The sequence below is a fragment of the Zingiber officinale genome, chromosome 4A (genome assembly GCF_018446385.1).
Source record: "Zingiber officinale cultivar Zhangliang chromosome 4A, Zo_v1.1, whole genome shotgun sequence".
Classification (NCBI taxonomy): Eukaryota; Viridiplantae; Streptophyta; class Magnoliopsida; order Zingiberales; family Zingiberaceae; genus Zingiber; species Zingiber officinale.
This window is the reverse complement of record NC_055992.1, coordinates 142,015,562-142,035,583: the sequence shown is the minus strand read 5'-3', so window position 1 is coordinate 142,035,583 and position 20,022 is coordinate 142,015,562. Positions and strand designations below refer to the sequence as shown.

The following is a 20,022-nucleotide window of genomic DNA, read 5'->3' as shown; positions in this document are numbered from 1 at the left end:
AACTTGCCCAAGTGGAGCAACCAACATTTTGCCACGTTGATATTTTTGCTACTGTGAAACGAATGCATTAAATTCAAGATTAATGCCGAAGCAAAACGATCGAGGAATAATCAGTGAAACGGTGGACGTTTCACTACCGGCGAGTAATGATCATTAATCGACCATTAATGCTTCCATTGATCTGAGTTCCTATATTCCTATATAAGGAGGCTCTGATCATAGGCAAAAAAACACAGAAGAAGCAAGCAGAATTTCTCCGCCTCATTCCCCTCCTCTATCATGCAACTCCTGCTCCGCAGAGTGCCCGTGATAGCGATCGGGTTCCTCTCAGTTCGCCGTGATCACCAGTGCTTGGTGGATTTCACGATCAGACCGTTGTATCTTGGGAAACAGACGACCCGAGTAAGTCTCGAAGCACATCCGGAGGTGGAGGCGACTGTTTCAACGAAACTGCGACTTGCAAGCCTCAGTTGATCCTCTCGTTCGGCCTTCCGCTCGGCCGATCCGACCTGCTCACTCAACCGATCCGCCCATTCGGCCGATCTGCCCTCTCAGTCTTTTCCCCCCGCTCGAGCTCAGTTGTTCGCCGGACCGACTCCTGTCTGCTTCGACTGATCTGCCGCCCGACCTATCTGTTGTCCGGTTTGCCTTCTGACAGACCTGTCTTCCTGATCTGTCTGCCTCTCGCTCGGCCGGTCTGCTCTGCCCGACCAACCTCGCGGTCTGCCCGATCTGCCTCTCTAATCTGACGAAGACTTTGCCCGGTCCGCCATACTGCTCGGTCGACTTTTCTGATCTGCTATGCCCGCCCGATCAACACAGTGCAGACTGCCTTCATCACTTGGCAGAAACCAGCCCCTACTGGCAGCCTGAGATCATCCGCTCAGGTCTTTTCAACATATAAGTGAATTTAAATTCGGTATATTTAAATTCAACTAATACCCTGAAAAATCTCCGGCAACAGATTGTTTGTAATCCAACAATATTTTACTACATTATTCTTGGTTTAATAATGATAATAATATTATTAATAGTGATATATATATAAATAAATAAAATTGGATAATATTTTAATATTTTTTTATTATTTAGAATTTTTTAGATAATTTTATAGGGCTTTAGATTAAGTCTATTTAATTTATTTCAACTATAGCTAAAAATTGATTGATTTAATTTACAAAAGTTTTAATCAAATACGAAAGTTAAAATAAATCATCCGTCATTTTCCTCTCCGCTTCTTCCACTCCCGCTCCCGTTGTGTCGGCCACTGCCATCGTCCACTGCTGCCACCTCTAGCTGTCGTGCCTCTGTGCCACTACCACATGCACATGAAGCTTCAGCGGCAATTTGCGCGCGTGAAGGAACATGGAGCCTACTGCCGCAACCTGCTGCCACCTCCAACACCACCCCACTGCCGATCCTGCACAACCTCACTCGTGCTCGACGGATCCGATCGTTCCGAGGATATTTTAAAAAACAATTTTACAGTCCGAGGTTTTCTGATTCCGGATGGGATGCCGAGATTGATGACGTTTGCTAACGTTTCGGAATTGAAAAAAAAAACTTTAGAATTCAAGAAAACCTCGAACAAATACGTTTATCGTGGATAACCGTTAACGGATAATCAAAGTTATCCACGATAACCCTAAACCAAACATGACCTAAAGAGTCTATGGAGAAAAGCTTAGATTCTGGATTGTATAAGAGCTTGTGCTAGACATGGTGAAGATTCAAGAGGGATATGGGCGTTGTTGAGGAAAAGGTGTCAAAATAAACTTTTGGACAAAAAAAATGGATCCTTTTGTTAGATGCTCTCTTTGATTTAATGAGGTGCAAAGTTTTGGTGGAGAAACAATAGGTGATTGTTTTCGATATGGTCGATAGAGAACCTATGCTTTTCTTGCCTTAGTGGTGCTCTTCGAGTTGTTAGACATCACTTGCAATATAGGAAGTGTCATCGACGATGAACTATTTTGGGCGAATGCAGGTAATGAATTATATTGTACTCGGTCAAACTTGCTACCGTACCTTGTTAGAGAAAAAGATTGGACAACCAAAAGTTTATCCTAGCGGGAAGAGACAAGACTTGGAATAGAGTTTGGTCATGGATAGTGTTGTAGTGCATCAACAGTCACATTTGAAAGACGATTAATGTGGGACTTCTAGAGATGTCGGTGACAATTAAGCAACATTTGTAGATTGTTTTATGCAAATTGATTAGACAATCTTACATTTGTTGCATGACTACGATAGTGATAAATTCATGGAAGTTAATAAGGTTGATGGAGTGAAATCTAGAGTGTGTGAATGATTCTCTTCTAAGAGAAAGTTGGGCGACTATGTATGATACAATGCACCGGGCTTTTTGGTATTGAAGGAATGAGCATGTGTTTGCCGGTTGGAAACAATTGCCAAATAATGTATAGGATAGATAGATTTTCAAGTGGGCATAGGACAACACAAAGGCGAACATAGGATAGAGGCATGGGGATTTAAAGATCGAGCCAGAGTTTAATATTCTAGACAAATGGTGGTAGCTCAAAATGGATGTCTCCGTGTAGGGTTGTAAATAAGCTAAGCCGAGTCAAGTTTTACGGTGTTCAAGCTTATTTGATAAGGAAATCAAGTCAAGCCAAGTGAGAAATGATTGTTCAAGTTTGACTTGGTTCCTTTTTTATGAGTTTGAACTTGGTTCAACTTTGACTTGAGCTTAGTTCGTTTAGATGTTATCGAACTTTCAATTAAGTTTATTTGATTATTTAAAACTTTTACATTTTAAGCTAGTTTGATTGGTTATTAAGTTTGATATATACATTTATTTGTTCATTTTTTTAAAAAAATTATTTATTTAGATGTTGATAAAAGTTTATTGATGAACATAATTTACAAATGTTATTCATAAATATTGTTCGTGAATATTATTTATGAACATATAACATGTGTTCAAACTTGTTTAATTTAACGAGTTATTCAAATTTATTTATTTAATTGATTTTGTTTTTATTAAGTTGAACACCAAATTTGTTTATGAATGTTCGATTCATTTATAACCTTACCTCCACGGGCCTATACTGCATCACCATGGGAGTCAATTTTGCTCTTGAGAACCAACAAGGGAGATGCTTAGATACTAGATGATGGAGGTTTATGGGGTATCTCCATTGGGATCGAAGTTGCTATTTGTTGGGGCACTAGAAAGTTGTAGATCGCATGAAGGCTTGCCATATTAGCAAGAAGACGAGATTTTCATGTCCTTGTCGTATGGACAACAATAGTATTCAAGTTAGGACCAAGCACACGCCAAGACTAAATCGGCGAGCTTCCCTTCTTGTTTGGCCATGAGTGACTATATTTATACACACACATTACAAAACGGTCCATGACAGATTAGTCTAAGCACTTGGAATTCAGGCATCTCAATTCTTTTTTTTTTTTTTTTGGTCGAGGTGCCTGAATTTAATCCAAGCATCTCGATTTTTTTTTTTTTAAAAATAAAAATAAAAATTACTTAAATCTTAAACTCGAAGCATCCTAAATACATATATTATACCACATGAGTACCTAAATTTTTTTTATTTTAATTTTTGTAGCTTGAACATCAAACTCAACCCATAAACCCTAAAGACAAAAAAATCTAATTGGATTAACCCCGAAACTAAAAAAAAATAAAATTTTTTTTTTAAAAAAAAACTATACCATCAACATACAGGTGCTTGAATGAATCATAGACATCCCGAGTGAGGACCGAATGAGTCTGCAGCATAAGATTTGCAACATATATATATGCTTTTTCTCATCCCGTCATTTGCAATTCTCCTCACCATCGTCAGAGCCCTAACCCTCCTTGGCTCTCTCTCCCTCGCAATTCTCCTCACCAAAGCCCTCCCTCGCCACAACGACTCAACGAGTCCTCTCTAAGGCACCCTCCTTCAGCAAGACGAGCCCTCTCTTCCCACCCTCCCTTGACACGACGAAACTCCCTGCAATGACACTCCCCGTGAAGACAAGAAGTCAACCCTAGTCGCGCCCTCCCTTGAGCCCCCCTCACTCGCTGCAAGGCCTGCGACAAAGCTAAGGTTTCTGTTTCCCGTGCCTCCCTCCCACACCGCGATGAAGCTCCATTACCAATAAACATAAATTTCAGATAAAAAAACGTTTAAAGGATAGCTAAATTTTAATTTGCAAGTTTTCTCTCTAAATTTAAACTTGTATATTGAAAAATGGCTCCAATAAACTCCACATCCATATCGAATCATCTCACACTGTCGTGTTCATAATAAAACATTGTGTTATCTACACAATTAAAGCACAATGTGTTAAATCACAATTTCTAACTTAAACACGTTCATCAATTAATCACAAAGGAGAAACCAACAATCATATTATCAACTAGTTATCTTAGTGGTTTTGCAATCAACACTTTGGATTAAAAATAGGAGAGGGCTAAGGCAAGAAAACCATTGCCACCACCTCTTCAAAAAGTGCATCCAGATCTATCAAAAAGCCCAGCATCTTTACATTATGTTGATCCCACACTTATCATAATTAAAGAGAAGAGAGGAATACAGGCATTTGATGTTCAAAGTTACACTACTGATAATTACAATCAGTCTATAGAGTGTTAACTTGGAGAAGAAAGGCAGATTATCAAGAATGGTATCAGCATTACTGATAGTAGATGTCTTTTGCAATAAGAATGAAGAATATGTAGCACATCTATTCAACAAAGGGAAAGTCCTCCAGTCTTGACTATTCAATTCCAGCAAATCCGGAGCAATATCTGAATTACAAGTTCCCTCACAAAATGCAACTGCTAAATTCAAGTCCTCCGAACAGATCATGGTACATTAAGACCACTCCAATCAGTTCAAGTCTCTTACTCATCCAAATTAAGAAAACTCTGTTATCCTCACACTCAGTTATGTTTGTCTCTGTAGTTTGTCAGTTAGGCACTTTTGAACTTTCCACCAAGTCACAACTTTTGAAAGTCAGCACTCTATTGGGAATATACTGAACTCATTAAAATTATACATCATAACTAGCTTGATAGGAGAGACTCCTACCATCACGATTCTTTATTCATATAAAAAGTGATGAAATTTCATAAGTTAAAAAACAAGCATACTTTCCGAATCATTTCCCCTGGCTTTTAGGCATAAATTATAAATATTTGGAAGCGTAGACATTGAAGTTACTAAGAGATGAAACTACCAATTAACAGTTAGGAAGTAATTCAATATTTACATTGATGCAAAATAAATACATCTTACCATACAATGTTATAACATAATGACCAACCTGATCACCGAATAAAATGGTCTGCCACCCATTGTGGATGTAGCCCAACATTCCCAATGTTGTTGTCGTGCACATTTTTGATGGCAGTAGAACAAAACCATGCTCATGTCCAAAGAACAGTTCCTTACCAACAAGATCATGTTCTGCAAGTTATGCTGGCGTGAGCTCAAACTGCTGCAAGACAAGAGCCGATGGCGGATGCTGAAGGAATTGTGGAAGTTCAATATCTATTGGATCTATAGCAGGAATGGCCTTTGATATATCCTCTGTTGAGAATGGAATGCTGCAGAAAGGAAACAGACTATCATAATTGCTGGATATTTATTAGCATAACTCTCTGTCTATCTTCAAACATTCTCCAAATTTTTAAAGACAAAAATCTCAATAATGCATGTATATCAAATCATTGTTAACATAAGACATTCAAGTCATGATGCATATTGAGGTTGTGCACACCATTAACATTAGAGGAACTCGAAGTACAAAATCTTGGGTATTGTCGGAGTTTTAAGCTTTGACCAGAACGATACTCTTTCAATAACTTTTCAACAGTGTCATCCGGCATGGAATGAGATTTTAAACTATGAAGGAAATTATCCAATAATGCATGGAGAATACAGTAGAATATCATATAGGCATTTCAAAGAACATAAAATAAAATAAAATAAAAGTTTCACAAATTTTGTAATCCATGCTAAAACAGAAAAAACAGAAGTAGAAGAGAAGATTCAAATAACCATACACCAAAATTCATTTTTCTTTGTAAAGAACATACCATATGTCATCATCCAACAAAAATGAATTTGATGCAAGATTCTGCGTATCTTTGTTGACCATCTCTCTCATCATTCCAACGACCTGTATATGGTCAGAGAATTACAGCTCAGATACCAATTTAGCCATACACAAAAACTGAATCAAGATCGCATACCTCACTTGATACGCTTTGTGTACCATATCTTTCATCCCAATACATTTTGCATATGCGATAAATTTGTTGCAAACTCAGTGCCTGCTCAGATACAGAAATAGTTGGGGGTAAAACTGAATTCTCATGTATTATTTTAAGACAAGATTTTCTCTGTTCTTTAATGATGGATTATGACAAGCCTGATGAATGATGAGCAGTAATATAAATTTCTAAAACAAATTAACTATACCGGGCAAAGGTCTTGTGTAATCTCCTCAAGAGTTTTCTTCCGTTTCTGATGTATAATCTGCCGTGTTTGTAAAAAAATAAGCAAAGAATATTTCACTGTCAAGATTTATAAGTAAGAGAACATGGATTACCAGAAACCCAACAGCTTGCCTGATGTAGTTAAGCTCATGCCATGAGGTTCCCGCATACTGCAACATAATACTAGAAATTAATTCAAGCAAACAAAAAATTTAATCTGTGAGAAAGCAATATCCACCTCCTCTGTGACATCAGAAATCCACTTTTCCAGCAATGTAAGTCCAGATTTAACATATTCACCATTTGAAAATGTGCAACATTCACGCCGCAGTAAAAGACTATCAATTCAGCAAAACAATAACAATATGCCTTTAAGGTTTTGGGTTATGCTAGTGAAAGTAAAAGATGTTCAAACATAACGAAACAAGCAATTACCTATTAAAGAGCTGTATATTGATGAAAGCAAAGAGTTGTATAACCAGCTTACGTATGAAAAATGAAGGCACCTATATGATAGAGAAATTACAGTTTAAACTTGAGGATAAAAAAAGATTTATGGAACAACGTTATGTTATGATTTATTGTAAGTAAAAACAAGAAATTGTCAGCAGATATTAGATGAGCTGTGACAAGGGAGACAAATGTGCATCAAACAGAGGCAGAATGCAAACAGCTCTCTCAATATAAACATTTACTGAAAAACAAAGTGAATGTATCAAAGTTTGTTGCATCTATACTCAGCTTATGAACATCCGAATACTTGTTAAATAGCCCTAAGCAAGATAATGTGAAAAACTTAATACAGAGATAAGCACCACAAGCATCAACGTGAAATGCATAATCATCATGAGATTTCTTATATTATTTTATTAAAATGTATCTTGACATAATGCAGTCATTCAAGAAATTGAATTATTAATAACATGTATGATGTAAACTCCGCCCGTGACGACCTATCATGGTCAGTCCCAAGCCCGGATAAAGGAGGAGGGGTGCGTTAGGTTGTCAGCCAGCATTAAAACTGGCAAATATTCAATGCATGGATTCATTAAATTATTGTGCTAATGCTAGGTTGTCCCCGGAAGGAACACGTTGCAGGATCCGACTGTAACATCTCGACAAGGACCGCTACATCTCCAGAACTCGGGTGTAGTGCTAAAATGAAAGAGTTCATATTGCAGGGTCCGACCGTAATGTATCGGCAATGACCGCTACATCTCTATTAGAACTTGGGTGTTGTGTTAAATAGACAAGAGTTCTCACATCATAAGTTAGATAAGAATAAATATGATAAAAAAACTAATAATCTAAGATTTGGAATATAGAACATAGACACCCTCACTGATAAATCAATGGAAATAATAACCACGATGATTATAAGAAGAATTAATATTTTGTGCGTACAAGAGACAAAATGGATAGGAAAAAAGGCAAAACTGATAGAGAACTCGGGTTTTAAGTTACGGTACACAAGAAAAAGTAAAGCAAGAAATGGAGTGAGTATTATTGTAGATAATTCGTTAAAAGATGAGGTTGTAGGAGTAGTTAGAAAAGGAGATGGAATATTAACCTTTAAGATATAGTGGCAAAAGAAACTATGAACATAATTAACGTATATGCACCGTAAGTAGGAATAGATGAAGCTACCAAATTAAGGTTTTGGGATGACTTGGATGAAATATTACAAGATATTTCACCAAATGAAATGATTTTAATAGGTGATCTAAATGGGCATGTCGGAGTGAAAATGATGAATATGAGAGGGTACATGGGATTATGAGTTTGGAACAAGAAATGAGGAAGAGAAAATTATATTAGATTTTCCAATAGCATATGACTTTATATTATAGCTAATACGTTTTTTTTTAAGAAAAGAGAAGAACACTTAGGTATGTTCAAAAGTAGGAATAATAAATCGCAAACTGACTTTCTTACGGTTAGGAAAAATGATAGAAAGATTTGTAATGATTGCAAGGTCATCCCTGGAGAAAGCTTTGTTGGGATATGCTTGATGCGGGTGCGTACTAGAACACGTTTCGTAAAATGCACAGTAAAAAATAAAACAATAATAATTTCTAATTATTACATCACACACACCACACGCATACAAAGATACAACATGCCAAACATGATCGCATAATTTAAATTTTACGGAAAGTAAATTTACGCTAAATATACCTTACGGATGACCTGTAACGAGAAGAGCATCAACCGTAGCGACGTTGTCGAACCTCGCCTCTATTCATATCCACGCCAAGCTCCTTAAGACAACTCCTTGAGTACAAGCCTCTCATTCGGAAGTTACTAGCCATGAGCGAAGAAGAGAGATCAAAAGGAAGAAGAAGAGAAGCACACAAGGGAGAGTTTTTCTCCCTTGTGGTGGTCACGACAACAAGAGGGAGCACCCTCTTATTGGCGACAGGAGAGAGACGGGAGGGAGAGGAGGATTGAGTTTCCAAAAGTCAATCAACCAAATAATAAAACTTGTATCTAATTCTCTCCCAATTACATCTATATATAATCCTCTTTAATGAGTTGGATTAAAAAGTCCGAATCCAATCCATTATCCCTTAACAAAAAATTAGCTCATTAACCCTGTGATTTGATTCACAACTAAATCAAGTTGGTTCATGACTAATTCATGATTAAACCAAATATGGTTCAACTCTACCATAAGAGATGTTCATCCGCGCTTCCATCATGACAAATATTTTCATATTTGACTTATGTATGGTCCAAATAAACATTTATCTCTTGATCTAAGAATCTTATTCTTTAACTTATTTTATGTCTTTTAGAGACTCGTTAGTGCGTGCGACCCAATAAGTTCCCGGTTTATCTTGGTCGTTCATAATTAACTACTTAATTATAGAACGATCATAAGTGGCACTTAATAGTACATCATGATCCCCAATTAGCCGAAAAATCATAGTTGATCTTAGAACTAATTCTAAATCCTTCAACAGCTACAATGAGTCGTGCCTTGTTCCTTTCACTCATCTTATACCCACTTGGTTCAGAACATGGTCTATATGTCTGTGCCCACTAGACTGACTATGTCACACCTAGCCAAAGTAATACTTCCTCTTTCTACGGATTCAAATTACTCGTACATGTGTACAAGAGTCTCGTACCCTTAACATGTGTTTTGGCCAAAGACATTGAGTAATAATCCTAACGAGTGGTCATAGGGTATACATCTCCTCGCGAGAAACAGTAAATCCTTTGTGGGTTATCCAAATATCTTTGAGGCGCTTGCTTAAAATGTCAAAGTACAAATCTCCATGATTAAGATGACTTATATACCTCAAGTTGAAAGAAACTTGCACTCGAGTTACAGTAAGAGTTTCACAGATATATTTATATATATAGATAATCATATGAAATCTTACAACGAATCTCTCCAATGAACTAGTTACCATAGTTTATAGAATCGCGATCCTACGCGGAATCAATTTAGGGTCAGGATCGGATCGATCAGGATCGGATCGTAGAATCGTACGATCCTACAAAAAACTTTTAAAATCTTATCATACATGATTAATAATTAGAAAAAATACCTAAAAACTCATTTACATATAAATAAATAACTAATTTTGTATATATGTACAATCATTTACACTCAACACCTCAAATTACATTACTACATGTACAAATTTAAATTAACTTGTAATTCAACTATCATTCTCACATAGTAATAATATTTATATTTTCATATCATAAAATGTATAAAATGAAAGAATATAAAATTTCTATTAACACAACAATAATAACACATTCAATGTCAAAAATATTTCCTTGGTTTGCAGGATAATTCAATTTAAAAACCAACAAAGCACCTAACGTATATAACAGAAGTTATTGAATCCCTTGATTCAAATATGAACGTCGGAAATAATCTTCTAACGACTAATTGATGCCACACAATACTAGACAATAGGCATCCAAAAACTCATTATTTTGGGGAAAAGAAATGACAAAATATTATTGATAAAAAACTAACTCAAAAATAATTAAACATATGTTTAAATAATTTAAAACCCTAATAAGATGAAAAAAAGATAATAAAAAAAAAAGATAAAATCTTCTAGACATCCGAAAAGAATTTAAATGACATTTTTTGGGTTTGAAATAAGATGGTTAAGGATAAACTTTGAAATTTATTAAAGATCTCTGAATGAGCTTTGATTTGATATATTATAGGCTCCGTGGTTCAATCCAAGTCAAAAGTTATGACCTCTCAAAGCTTCTACCGATCCTGCTCCGATTCTGCTCCGATCCTGTTCCGATCCTACCGATTCTGTTCCAATCCTACCGATCCTGCTGCGATCCTACTGCAAAGAACGATTCTGCACGATCCTGGATCGATTTTGGGTTTCCGGATCGTAGGATCGTACGATCCTACGATCCGGATCGCGATTTTGCAAACTATGCGAGTCACCATAATTAGCATCCACATGTAACTCTCAACATCCCAATATCTCCGGCCAATGAGAAAACAATTGCTTGGCGAACCAAGGAGTATAACCCATGCTAGTCTTACAGAATTGATGATGTCTGAATACATCAATTCGACAACTAGAGAAATTCTAATACATTCATAATTGCACATGTAGAGATAATCACTAGTTGTGAATTACAATTTCTCTCATACTATGAATTGTATTGCGAGCATTCAGTAAATGAGTTTAAGTCAATCAAACATATAATATGCACTCAAATAATGAATCTATATTTAGTAAAAACCGTAAAACAATTGCCTTAGGACATCCCTCAAAATCTAACAGGCTTAATAACCCAATGTAGGTTAGTAGTTTTGGATATATGCCTCAAGCATAATATCAATAAAAAGAAAATATATATGACTCCTCGAATTAAATAGTGGAAGTTAAAGGATGGGAAACAAAATATATTCAAAGAGAAGGTAGAAGTACAAGCATTAGGTGAAATATACGATGATTCTAATATAAAGTGGGATAAAATTGTATTGAAAATAATAACTAAGAGTGTACTCGGTGAGTCAAAGGATCATGCACCATTAAGTAAGGAATCTTGGTGGTGGAATGAGAAAGTATAAGAGAAAGTGAAGAAAAACGAATAACTTATAAGGAATTATATATTTGTAAGAATGAGAAAAACCTAAAAAAATATACAATAGCCAAGAAAGAAGCTAAGAGAGTAGTGAATGAAGCAAAAAATGAAACTTTTAAATGATTATATCAAAAATTGGATTAAAAAAGGTGAAAAGAGACATTTATAGAATAACTAAAGTAAGAGAAAAAAAGACAAGAGATATTATCCAAATAAAATGTATTAAAGATAAATGTAATAGGGTACTAGCAAACGAGGGAGAAATAAAAGAGCGATGGAAGAAGTATTTTTATCAACTTTTTAATGAAAGTTTAAGTGATCAATTTAACTTGGTAATTTAAGTAGGTCAAATGAGCATAGAAATTTAAATTTTTATCGTAGAATTCAAACTTCAAAAGTAGAACAAGCTTTAAATGGGATGTGCAATGGAAAAACCGTTGGACCAAATGATATTCCGATAGAGGTATGGAAGTATTTAGGGAAACAAAGTATTGAATGATTTACAAAATTATTTAATATGATATTGAAAACGAAAAAATGTCTGATCAATAGAGGATAAGTACTCTAGTTTTCTTATATAAGAACAAGGGAGACATACAAAATTGTGCAAACTATAGAAATATTAAACTAATGAGTCATACCATGAAACTTTGGGAAAAAGTAATAGAAAAAAGATTAAAAAAGGTGACCACAGTGACCGAAAATCAATTTGGGTTCATGCCTGGAAAGTCGACAATAGAAACTATACATCTTCTTAGACAATTAATTGAAAAATATCGGGAGCAAAAACCATATCTACACATGGTATTCATTGACTTTGGCAGTCCCAAGAGAAATTATATGAAAAACTTTATTAAAAAGAATTACATATATTTAACTAATTAAGGATTCAGGCAGAGTAACTGAAGCATTTCCAATAAAGATAGGGTTACATCAAGGATCAGCTCTAAGTCCCTATCTTTTTACACTAATTATGGACGAACTCACTGCGCACATTCAAGACACAGTACCATGGTGCATGTTGTTTGCAGATGATATTGGTAGATGAAACACGTGAAGGAGTAAATGCTAAACTAAAATCTTGGCGGAAAACACTAGAAGGGAAAAGTTTTAAGCTTAGTAGATTAAAGACAGAATATATGGAATTTAAGTTTAGCAATATTAGAAGTAATGAAACAATTGTTAAGATAGGAGAGGATGAATTGTCCGGAACTGAGAGGTTTAGATATTTAGGATGATTTTTGTAAAATGATGGAGAGATTGAGAGAGATGTCCTACATAGAATACAAGCAGGATGGTTGAAATGGAAGAGAGCGACAGGTATTTTATGTGACCGTAATGTACTTTTAAAACTTAAAGGAAAATTCTACAAAATCGCAGTTAGACCTGCTATGTTATATGAAGTTGAATGTTGGAACTCAAGCACATGAGCAAAACATGAAAGTTGCAGAGATGAGGATGTTAAGGTGGATGTGTGGACTTACGAGAATAGGCAGAATAAGAAATGAGAGCATTAGAGAAAAAAATCGGCATTACATCTATGGAGGAAAACCTTCGAGAGACACGTTTAAGATGGTACGGGCATGTACTTAGACGACCAATAAATGCTCCAGTTAGGCGATGTGAAACTATAACAAATACGTATATCAAACGAGGAAGAAGGCAAAAAAAAAAGACTTAATTAGCCACGATAAACCAAGATAAACTTTATTTAAATATAGATGATGGTATAGTTGGAGATAAAGCTCAATGGCGTAAAAGGATCCATATAGCTGACTCCACCTAGTGGGATAAGGCTTAATTGTTATTGTTGTTGTAATAACATGTATGATATAGGTGGAACAAATATCAGTTTGATCTTAGATAACTCAAAATGGTTCAGATGTGACACCGAACAAAATAACGATTATCCTACAGGCTAACGAGAAGAGGGGAATTGAAGAGACGGCAAGACGAGAATCCTCCAAAATAGAGAGAAACCTGTCATTCTCTAGGTTTTAACAAAAAAAAAATAGAAGCTTTATTAAGAATAAAGGATTAATTCTCAAACAACTAATTACATGTTTATATATACTCCAGACTCTAATACCCAAAGAAAGAAAAGAAAACCTAATATATGAACTCCAATTCTTATTTTGTAAAGAAAGGAAAGAAATTCTGAAATAAAATAAAAATTATTACCAGACACAATCTAAAATCCTAAACAGACTCAAAATATAAAAAGATAGAAATTATCAAAAATATCAAAAATACTTTAAATATCAAAAATAATAATAATAAACTACAAATCCTCCTATATAAATTGCCCCGGGTTGAAAGAACTCATCCTCGAGTTTAGAATGATTTCATGTGGTAGCCCATGAGGACGATCATCTAATATCAATTTGGCAAAACTGAGAAGACAACTATTAGTTACAGGTTTATTTTCATTGTTTTCCAAAAAATCAGATATATGGTTTGTGTTCTCATTTGCTTGGTCCATGGTAGTCTTTTCATCATTCGCCACTGTGTCTTGATCTTGTGTGCTTTCTGAAACCAATGTTGGTTTGTGAGCATGGGTACTTTCAATGTGTTCCTTGTCACAAATCTCACTTCCTATTGATATATCAGAATTAGTATCTTTTGTTCCACAAAGACCTTCCTCACTAGGTCCTTCAAGTGTAACAACTGTTGTTGCTTGAGGAGCAATGACTTGTTGATCAGAATGAACACTGAAGGATGAGCAACTGCAAAATTCTGGACCAGTTTATCATCTTTTTCAATCATCCGGTCTTGAGTCGTGGAACATTCTTTCTCTTCAACAAATTCATCCATATTTTTGGATAGTATTAATGCGTTCTCCTACTCTGGAATGCCTTGTATATCAAGGGTCATGGCATGTTGTTGAGCTCTTTGCAACTTAGAAGAACCCAATTCCTTCTCTACAATGCTGCGAACATCATTAGCCCCTGCAAACGCACCCACTAGAGCATTATAAGCCGCTTTGTCGAGAGTTAGACCTCTTTCACCCATTTCGTCGAACAACTTGTGTGCATGATGAGGGTTCATCTCATCAAAAATGTAGCCTTTTGCAATCCACGTGGTGGCAGAGAGAAAGGCGGAACTTGACAGGCTAGAGGTTGAACTTGAGCATGTCTTCCTGGACCAACGCCAGTCGACACTGCTCCTCCTTCGACAACTTCTTTCCACTGGCCTCGCTCACATGCTCCTCCCTATTCTTAATCCACACCTCAAATGCCCTCTCCAGATTAGAGCAGTTGTTACTCGATCCAACGGAGAGCAGGATGCTCTGCTGCTCCTCCAGCGACAGCGGCAGAATCGTCTTCCCGATCCTTTCTTCCACCACCTCGCCATTCAACCCCTTGCAGTCATCAATGAGAGGCTACAATCAGACAAGCAGAAGTTGCTTGTGCATCTCCTTGGAAGGAAGCAGCTTCCCTTTTCCGATGCCGATGAAGAGCCTCGAGGTGATGGTATGTGATGTCCTCCCTCGAGTGCAACTCCGCTAGCTCGTTCTGCCTCGCCCATAAGGAGGTGAGCTCATCAGAGGCGTTCAGGTCGACCAAGATCTCCACTAACCAGAGTGGATGGTCCGCCAGATTGATCTACCGCACCAACGGCTCTCTTCTTGCTAGAGACTTGCACGTGAAAGTGAAAGCGGGCTTCAATGGGTGTCGTTAGAAGAGATCCAACAAGGATTCTAAGCAGCGACAGCATGAGGTGAGCAAACTCTGAACGCTGATATCAACGAATCCATTGGCCATGAGGAGGTTCTCCTTAAAGAGCTTAAGAACCAAGGACTTCATTTCGCAACGGCCGCTGTCTTCGTTGCTCGCTAGGACCAGCTCCATTATTTTAGAGAACGTGACATTAGGTAGGTGACAGAAACCGGAGGATACTCGATTAAGTATGGGACTGTAAACAAGGCCTCTCATGGCGCTTATGCCTTGTAAACAAGGATGCGAGTAGGGAAACTCTAGTCCCAGTTCCTTGGTCAAGTCTAGCAGTGAAGGGAAAGCCACCTCGAAGCCAATCGGCATGTGCTCTACCGTCTCCTCTTCTGGCGTCGGAGGCGCCAACCTCTCGACCTCTTCTTTCTCAGACGGTGCGGTCGGGCCCTCTACCACCATAGCCTTTAGGGGCTCTTCCGCCTCAAGGATTAGGTCACAACTCGCTTCGTGGACAAGTTCGAGATCATCGGGATCAAGGCCCGAAGCGGAAACGAGATGAAGAAAAACTCTCCTAATGAGATCTACTCTGGTTCGAGATCGGCACAGTCATCTGCTCCGACATCTTCGTCCTCGTCAGGCAGGAGGTTCCTGATGAAGCTGGAACCGCAGTCATTCACTCCTACATCATCTCCTGTGTCTCCGTGATGCTTTCTATGTTCTACAACACCAAGTTCGCCATTGAGATACCCATCGTCGGTGGTTCCTTCGCATACTTGCGGGTGGAACTCAGTGACTTCGAGGCCTTCGTGACGGCCAACAACATCATCCTTAAGTGCATAATCGGAGGCACTGTCGTCATTCGTTCATGGGCGTCCTATTTCACCACGCTCCTTAACCACCACTCGAACGACTTCCGTATCCATGCCACCAGTCTAGCCCCCGATTATAGCCATCTCGACCCTATAGCCGCCGTTGTAGTCACCTTGACCTGCATCGCTACCATGATACCAATTGACATCGAACAGGATAGCAATTATCCTACGGACTAACGAGAAGAGGGGAATTGAGGAGAAGGCAAGAAGAGAATCCTCCAAAACAAAGAGAACTCTGCCGTTCTCTAGGTTTTACCCCAAAAAAAAATAGAAGTTTTATTAAGAATAGAGGATTAATCCTCAAACAACTAAATATATGTTTATATAGACTCCAAACTCTAATACCCAAAGAAAGGAATGAAATTCTAATACATGGATTCTAATTCCTATTTTGTAAAGAAAAGAAAGAAATTATAAAATAAAGGAAAAATTATTAACAAACTCATAATCTAAAATCCTAAACGGACTCAAAATATAAAAAGACAAAAATTACCAAAAAAAAACCTTAAATACCAGTAATATAAAAAATATCAAAAATAATAATAAAAATATGTGGATCCTCCTACATTAAGATGATAGCCTTTTGGTTTTGCTATCATACACTGGATTAGTTTGGATCCACTAGTCAGCTTGAGTATGAATCCTTACCCGTTCCAGATCTCCAAAGGACTATCTGAGATACAACAATTGTTGATCTTTGAGAGTATCTTCGAACTTGGTCTTAATTGAAATACTATAAATTGCTGATCTGATTGGTTGTATCTCTAATTCCTTAATAAAAGGAGAGGGTGAAACCATCTCATGCATGTTGTAATTGGTGCATGACTTGACTAATAAAATCCTCCCCCTTAGTGGCCATGGATGTAGAGGCACTCTTGACGAACCACATACATGCCTCTCTTTCTTGTTATGATCTAGTTCTTTTTTCTTCTTTGTTTATGTATTATTTAGTTCTGCAACATGTAGGAGCAATTTTGTCACTCCATAAATAAGCCTCGTGACCTGCTACTCCTCAACAACCTTTCCATCTCAAGCCTAGCAATGCCTTGTGATAAGTGTTGGTTATGTGATAAATGTTTGTTATAAGGGTAGCCTAGTGCACAAAGCTCCCTCTATGTGGAGGGTCCCGAGGAAGGATTCATTATACGCAACCTTACCTAATTTTTGCAAAAGGTTGTTTCCAGGATTCGAACTCGTGACCTTTAGCTCACAAAGTAATAACTTTACCATTGCGCCAAGGCTCCCCTTCTAATAAGTGTTGGTTATATACATGAAATAAGATGGCAACCTCTAAGAAGAGGATGAAACCAAGAAGATAATGAAAGCAGGTGAAAGAAAATAGGATGAGACATAGAATCTTGATTACAGATGCAACCAAAAGGCTCATCTAGGATGGATTTAAGTGAAGAATCCAATGATGTGAAGAATGTCACATATATAATTGAGGGTGGAGAAAAATGTGCCAAGCCAAGCAATTACTATACATGTGTAACTAATGGCCACATTCTAGGTAGTATACAAGAAGAATTGGAAAGAAAATTCATCAAAAAAGATGAAGACAGACAAACACAGCATCATCGCAACTGATTACAACAATCATACCCCTATGAGTATAAAAAAAATGCACCATAAGGAACACAATAGTAGCAAATTCACCAAGACAAATAACCAATGAAAAAAGAGGCTTTTCTGGATACAATAGAGAGGACGAACTAACATCATAAAGAGCAAGCAAGGGACACAATTTATATCAATTAGGTCACTACTCACAGACAGCCTAACACTCAAATCAGTTCAAGTGCACTGTAGAACCCCAACTTCTTACAAATGTATTCAATTCTAGGACCACTCAAATTCTTATTGACAAATCTTTCTCAATTGCACCTTTTCCATAAGAAGGTGACAGTCAATCTCTATATGTTTTGTCATCAGCCATCAACTATTTGAGCCAAATGAACCATATGGCTAGAATCAACCTACTATTTTGCCTCAACACTGAATGTTATAGATTCCTTGCTCTTCTAAGAAATCAAATGCCTATCAAAAGAATGCAATGGTTTGATGTTGATCATAAAGGTGGTGTTTGAAATTGTGATTATCATCCCAACTGATGCAAAGAGGAAGACCTCAATATTTGCATGAGGCACTGAAAGCAAGATTCTTGTTGGTGGTAATAAAATTGTTGTTTGTATGGTCACAATATTTAAGAGCTATATACCAAGTTAGAATCCCTAATGAAAAATGAATAATTAAGGAACTTCAATAAAATCTCCATTTAGAATACTGAAAAGTGTTAGGAAAAAAAAAATTCACATATCTTCACAATGATATGATATTACCACTTTGGCCTAAGTCCTCATAGATTTATTTTTGAGCTCTACTAAAAAGGAGCATCATTTCAATGGAGATATCTTCCATCTTATAAACTCATGATATTTTCTATATATTTTCATTGTGAGATTTGATTATATTCCCAACAATCCTCCCCTCAAATGAATGATCATCATTATTCTCATAATACGGGTCTCCCCTCAAGCATCCGATCACCCTTGACTGCTCCGGGTCTCCCCTCAAGCATCCGATCAATATTGACCTACTCTGGGCCTCCCCTCAAGCATCTGATCAATCAAGGTCACTCCTCTCCTCTATGACTTTTTCACCACCTAAGTTCACTCCCCTAGGATTTCCACCAAACATTTGGCCACCCTTGACATTCTTGGACTTGTCACCATCTAGGGTTCACTCCACTAGGATTTCCGCCAAGCATCCAGTCACCTCTTGACTTGCTTGGACTTTTCGCTTAGAGTTCACTTCTCTGGGAGCCCCCACCTCCTTCCTTCAATGCCACTATTCCACCCACATGGCTCGATATGGTCCATGGCTCTAATACGTTAGAACTAAAAAAATTCACATATCTCCACAATGATATAATATTGTCCACTTTAGACTTAAGCCCTCGTGGATTTGTTTTTGAGCTCTACCTAAAAGACCTCATTCCAATAGACATATCTTCCATCTTATAAACTCATAATCTTTTCTATATATTTTCAACGTGAGACTTTGATTATATTCCCAACAAAAAAAAACTCGCGCAATTCAGTTATATGTTCACTAATAATCACTTTTTTTTTAACAATTAAGATAACAACAAAAGAATAACCATGCAACAGAAGACAGGTGTATATCAATAATCATAACACATGATCTGTTTTCAAGCAATAAAATTGAAACTGGCATACATTGCTTCAGTAGGCTTATCTATTTCTCAGTAGCAAGCTTCAAATTTTCAGCAATTATCTTACAAAATACAAATAAAAATGGATAGGTAGCGAGCAAAAGAAGAATACAATACCAGCAGCAAGAGAAAGAAGTTATATACTTGACATGAGGGGCTAAAAGGAAGGGTAAGGAAGGAGACTGAGAAAGCTAGAAGGGATAAGACTAAGAAGGCTAGAGTGTAATACCTATTTTGAGTAGGAGGGGGGTTCAATGGTGAAGATTAAGTGGTGAAGTAGCTCTCTTTCCATACTACACCCTCACCTACTAATGAACTTCACAAATGCTCGACTTCTCAATACTTAAATAGGTGTTGGAACTACTTATGTGAGGGAGGTGCTCCCTTTCCTAATTCCTATTGTGACATTGGTTATCTCTCATTTTTTTTTTCATCTTTAAGAAGCCTAGTGTAATTCATGTGCCATATTAACAAGATGAAGGGAAAAAACACAAAAATTAACTAACAAAATGATGACACTAGAAGACCATTTCCAAAATATATTCATTATTTCCTCTAGTTCAAGTGGCTAGTGATGCTTTTCATGTGCAGTGGCAAAAGAAGCCCTTGAACTATCACAACAGTTGGAGTTCTTTTAGCCTTATATACATTTGAAACTCTTGTGCACCTAGTACAAGA

The 20,022-nt window shown here is 37.0% G+C and overlaps 1 pseudogene; it reads right to left on the bottom strand.

Annotated features, from left to right (window-relative positions):
- Positions 1 to 5,199: 5,199 nt before the first annotated feature.
- LOC121971525 overlaps positions 5,200 to 20,022 on the bottom strand; it is a 126,413-nt pseudogene continuing 111,590 nt past the window's right edge.